The following is a 6,340-nucleotide window of genomic DNA, read 5'->3' as shown; positions in this document are numbered from 1 at the left end:
TTCTTCTAGGAGAACTGTAGAAACACTAAAATCTTTGGCAGTGCCTTCTGTAGCAAGCCCTCAGTCAAAGGCGCAGGGCAGGGCAGGGCAGTGATCTGCGACAACTCCTCAAAGCACAAGAGGATGTGCAGGAAACAGCAGATGTGGCAGGCAGCCAGCTTGGCCAAACTGGGAATTCCTAACTGAGCTCAAACACAAAATAGAAATACACAGAAAGTAGAAGTGCGGATGGACTAAGGAGGAGTATGGAAAACATTGCTTGAGCTTGAAGGGATGAAATTAGGAAAGCCGAAGCCTGGCTGGACTTTAAACTGATGAGCAATAGGAAAGGCAACAAGAAAAACTTCTGAGTACATTGAGAGCAAAAGGAAAACCAACGAAAATGCAGATCTGCAGCTGAATTGGGTAGATGACTTGGTGATGAAGGATGCAGAAAAGACAGATTAACTCAGTGTCTGTTTTCCTTTGGTTCTTACTGGCCAGGTCTGCTTTTAGGCTTCCTGAGTCTCTGTGGCAGAGGCTGAGAGAAAGAAATGTTACTCATGGTAGACAGTGTTGGAATTAGAGATCGCTTAAGCAAACTGGACATATACAAAAACATGGGAGTGGACAGAATACATCAAAGATTGCTGATGGAGTTGGTTTATGTCATTGTGATGCTCCTCAGCATCATCTTTGAAGGGTGGAAGAGACCACAGGATTTTCTTGAAGACATGAAAAAGACAAATGCCATGTACATCTTCAGGAAGCGCAGGAAAGATGTAGGGACACAACAGGCCAGTCTGTCTCACATCAGTCTGTAGAAAAGCTATGGAGCAAATCCTCCTGGAGGTCATTTCCAGGCACATGGAGGACAAGATTATGATTTACTAAGGGTAAATCACACTGACCAAGTCTGATTGCTATGATAAAATGAATGGCTATGTGGATAAAGGGAAAGCAGTGGGTGTCTATGAGTCCTGAAAACAGAGGAAGCGATTTCTGGAGGTACTAGCATGTAGACAAGAGTCATCTTAGAAGACAAAAAGAAATACATATATATATAATATAACTTTTCAGAAACCTGTTAATTTTTTTTTTAATACATGAAATTATTGTATTGACAGATTTCAAGTATGAAATCTCAGCCACTGCTGAGAAAACAAGTTCATACAAAGGCTAACTGGAAGAACACTACTGTCGCATACGTGCTAGCAGCCTACATATGTGGGGCCAAGAAGAAGAATGGAAAGATACTGAACCTTTTCCTCGGATTAGACAGCAAGGTAAGCCGTAGCTTTCAGATATGTGTTCAAACATGCCTGATTTATCTGAGAGCAACAGCCTTTGACATTCAATCGGCATCTTTTAGTTGTATGCACAGTACTGTATCTTATCATTCAACATGGTACATATACACAGAAGAAATAATATGAAAAGAAATATGAATGATAACTAGGACTTGCTTAGAAATATTTTACTAGATGTTGAAAAAGCTACAGTTCTTCAAAGAAGACAGAGAGTTGTTTCTGAGAAAAAGAAGCAGTCTGGATGTAGGGGAAATCAGTGCAGAACAAAAAATAAAAGACATTTATGAGTGATATTAGTGAACAGCATAGAGGTCAGCACATAAAGAAAATTAATGAAAGAAGACTAAGGAATGGAAGAGGAAGCCTGTAACCATCTGGGTTAAAGATAAAGTATTTTCTGAGTAGATCCAAACAAAACCAATACCAACAATAATAAAGCATAGATGACCCTAGCAGAATTGCAATAGTTGACACAGAAAAGGCACAGAATTTTCCATAAATGTTTCAGTTCAGTATTGTGGACTGGGGAAAAAAATGAATGCTGTCTTCCTGCTGGGTGATGATGATTTAATATCCTTCAGTGCTACTAAGGATAGCTAGCAGGTACAAGACTTCACATGATTTTAAGTTAGCAGCTCTGATAATCTTGCAACTAAACCCCTGTCAAGATTAATATTGAAATTCCTTTAAAGAGTCTCTGATGTTGATTTTCAGGAAGCCTTGGAAATTCCAGAGGACTGGAGAGAAGCTAACACTGTGCCATTATTTTAAAACAGAAAATGGATAAAATCCCAGACCTGGATAATGCAGGCCTGGCAGTCAGACCACAGTCTTATGCCAAATAATGGATGAGTTTACATGCACTGATTAATAAAAGGTTAATATCATTAATTGCAATCAATGAAATTAAGAGGATTACATCTTTGCAAAGTTATTGAATATTATGAATGAAGATCCAGTTTTGAACAACTGAGAAACTTCTGGTAGCTGTTTGACTTGGCATTGTATAATATCTTCATTAACACACTAGGAAAACCAGGTCAAGGTAGCACATATTACATTGATGAAATACTGTTTATCTCCATACATAATTGTAAATAAGAGTGCATCTGTGTCTTGTTTGATTATCTATGTTTTCCATGAGATGTCAGAGGGACTACTTTTTTGCCCTATGTCATTCAGCACTCTTACCAATGACTGCAGAAAAAGACATAATATTTTGTCTGACAAAATCTGGTGATGACATGCAGATAAGAGGAGTAAAAAATTAAGAAGAGATGGATCAGTGGTAAAGAGTTTCAGGGACACTGCATAACCAAGAATAGACAAACAAAATTTCTGTACAGGCAAATAGAGGGTCTAACATGTAGGAACAAAAATGTAAGCCATAAAAACAGGAGAGAGGACCTTCCTATGAAGTACTGATTCTGAGAAAGCATGTTATAACCCTTTAGTGAGACCACATGGACAAAAAATGGCAAATGTTATCTTGAGGTGTATTCGCTGGACAGGAGTGAAAGGTTAAGTCATTGCTGCATTTGGCAAAGAAGCAATTGCTACTGGAATAGCATGTCCTGTTCTAGTGTTCAGAATTCATGATGGATGAGAATAATTTGGAGAAGGGTCAAAGAAAAGCCATGGGAATATTAAGGACCTGGAAAGTCTCCAGGAGTTCAATCTACTTAGCTTATCAATGTGATGACTCAAGGATAACTGGTCATGGCACACAAAAGCAGGACAAATAGCAAAGAGCTGTTCAGTCAGAGGTCTGGCAAGCTCCTTTGTCAAAAAGGTGAAGCTTAAAATTTCAAAGGAAAAATAAAGCCCTTTTTTTCTTGACAATCCATTAAATGAATGGATAAATTCACTGAGGAAGTGTGGCATCACTGGCAGCTTTCAAATCTAGATTGGACATTTTTCTAAAGACAAATTTTCATTTTCAAGGGGACTTGAAAGTAGAAATAACCCTGTGAAACTCTGTGGACTCTGCCATTGATGGGATCAGACTGGATGATGATATTTGATCCCTTCTGCTCTTTATCTCTGACTGTATGGATATTTCCATTCTTCACTGTGCTGTGAAAAAGCTAGTGGCTGTATATATATGGCATGATATAGGAACGATGCTACCTTAGATCTGATAGCCAGTACAGTGGTGTTCTGGTGGTGAGCTCAGGTTAATTAACAATGTCATGCACAAAAGCCAATCATCTCTGGTAATGCGACTGTGCTGCTTCCCTTTGTGGAGCAGGCTGCACACAAACCAGGGTTGTGCAGCTCTTTGTTGTAGGTACAGTTCAGTGTAAATCCTAAGCAAGTAGGTTTTCACATACTAAAAAATGGTTGCAATAAGGTGTTTCTCTATTTAATGAAGGTAAAGTCATTACTGTAAGTTGCACTGTGGTATTTTAAACTGTTTTAAAGTATCCAGACATCAGCGATAGTCGAGACATTACAGGGTGTCTGGTTCCCTTAACATATTAGCCACACTATGACACACTGTTCCTGGTTTTCTTAAATGTTTTTTGGCTCTAATGTGTGTGATGTCCCTACTTGTATCATCTAATGAGAAACACTGAACAGAGGGGTTATTGTGACGTTATTTATGCTGAGAAAGGAAATAGACGACAAGAAAATGGATAACTCTTCTGTGAAAAATTGTGAAATTATAAAAATATAATGGAGACCTTTTCACAGTTGTTTGTAATTGTTTATCATCTCAGCCAGTATATGAGTCATTGCACCAGAACCTCTCTCACTCTTTATTTACACCATATAAATATTTGCAACATGCAAGTAATTATTTGCATTACTGGATCTGATTCCTGGAATATTCCAGGCACATCTTCTGATTCCTTGATACCTGTATGGGCTTGGGGTCTATATTATATATTCTGCCTTAAAAAAGGGTTGCCTAGATATTATAGTCACTTTGAACTTTCTTTTTAGAAAGCGTTACCCAAATAAACAACTCCAATAAATAAATATGCAATGAAAATTCAGAATTAAAATTACAGCTCTCTTGCTAACTGCAAGTGTAGAAATACTTTAATAATCTGAAAAATAGAAAGAAATTACACAAAAAGTAAGGAAAAGGCCAAGGATGTATATATAAATAGTGAAAGCATATGTGGGTTAAATCAACATAGGCCAAGAGAATAATTGTATCTAAATTTTAGGTGCCTTATGAATCAGTCTTCCTAAAGTAAGAGCTTTTGTCTCTGCCTACAGCATTTTGTTTCAGAGCAATAGGGCAGGTTTTGAAATAAACCCCCTGATTTTCTTCACTTGCTGGGATTTAGTTTGGCTCTTAGAGCAATTTCAGTGGTTTCAAAGTCGACTAGTTTTGGAAGAAACTAAATCCATCTCCATTTGAAATATTCTCCAATATCTGATGGGGATATTAGTGTGTGAAACTATGGAATCCACACTACCACAGAGTGCCTGGTTGTAGTTTCAGCAACTGAGTGAGCTGCCCACATGGCAACCCTGAGAATAGATTTCTAAGGTCCTTTCCCTTCCCTGAACACAGCTCCTTTGAATGCTACTCAGTTCAGCACTGTGGAGCCTAGTCTTCAGGCCCAGACCTCCAGTCAACTGTGCTCAAAGCAGTAAAACAACCACAAGGACACCAATCCTGCTTTGTCTTCTGCTTCACAGAAATGGAGATCCCAGAAGAAAGCTCTCTAAAAGAAAGCTCCCATTCCTCTCCTATTGTGTCTCACAATCCATGCTGTCCAAACTCAGAGTGGAAAGGTAGTTTTGGCAGAAGGTACTACGGTATCGCTTGGAAAGAGAGCGAACAGGGACAGAAAGAAGGGTCTGTGCAAGAGACCTTGCATATGCAGTGAATGGGGCAATGATATATTTGATTTACGTGAGACAGAAATAGACTGACCAGCTTAGAGGTTAGACTTTGACTTCCCCGAGACTTCTGACCTTGTCTCACATGGTGTCCTCACGAATACCCTGAAGAAGATTTATCTAAAAAGTAATCACTGTAAGGTTGCTTTTAAAGTGAACCCAGGAAATACATAGTTTTAAAATCATACTTAAATAGGAGTCATCTCTGTCAAGTTGGTAGATTATTTCAAATAAGACCTCACAATGATCATTTACAGACATGGTTTTGTTCAGTACTTTTACAATTGACTTGGGTTGATTGTAATAGTGTACACTGAGTAAATTGCATATGAAACAGAATATGGAAGAACTCTAGAAGGTGATAGAATTCAAAACTGTCTTGATGAATCAGAGTAAGGTGGTCTGCAGTCACCAGTGTGAAACTTTGTAAAGGCTTGTGTCTGTGCTACAAACAGGAATGATCAGAAGGTAGTAATGGATCAATATATAAAGATTATTTAACATTTTTACCACTGTCAAAAGAGAAAAACCTCATTCCAGAACATACTGAAAGGTGAATCATATGTACAAATATTTTGTAGAGTTCCAGTGTAAGATAACCGATTTTAATACCTTTCAAATATTGAGTAGTAGTTTGTGTCTATTGTGTGCCTGTTAAAGCAAAATAAGTCACAATCTTTAGTACTTACATTGTAGTTGCAGCTGAAAATCTGTAATCCTGTATTACATTGAAGTCTAGTGGTGTTTATAGTGTGGTGTATATTTTCAGGAATAATTTAAAAAGCATATTGGTATAAATGACATGAAGGAACTGACATGCCTTGTCAGGTAGGGAGCCTTGAAGAGAAATTTCTTAATCAAAGTGGACAATGTGTACCCTCCTCTTGTTTAATTACTGCTAAGGAATGCATCTGCTTATCTTCATTAACTGTACTTGACATCTGTATATATATATATATAATGTGTGTTTCACAACTTCCTTCCTGCTTTTCAAGAAGCCCAGCAAAATCAAAGGAACAACAGAATTACTACTTCAGTGTCACTCTAAATGCAAACTGCTGTTAATGGGACAAAATAGAGGAAAGTGTATGCACTATCACTAGAGTCACTTTACAAATAAGATAGTCTTTTGCTTCTTACCCTCTAAAAGATGCATGAGGTTCATTTTATTTAATCAGGCCATAGAA

This window comes from Psittacula echo (genome assembly GCF_963264785.1).
Source record: "Psittacula echo genome assembly, chromosome: 3".
Lineage (NCBI taxonomy): Eukaryota > Metazoa > Chordata > Aves > Psittaciformes > Psittacidae > Psittacula > Psittacula echo.
The sequence above is the reverse complement of the archived record's forward strand: the minus strand, read 5'-3'. Positions refer to the sequence as shown.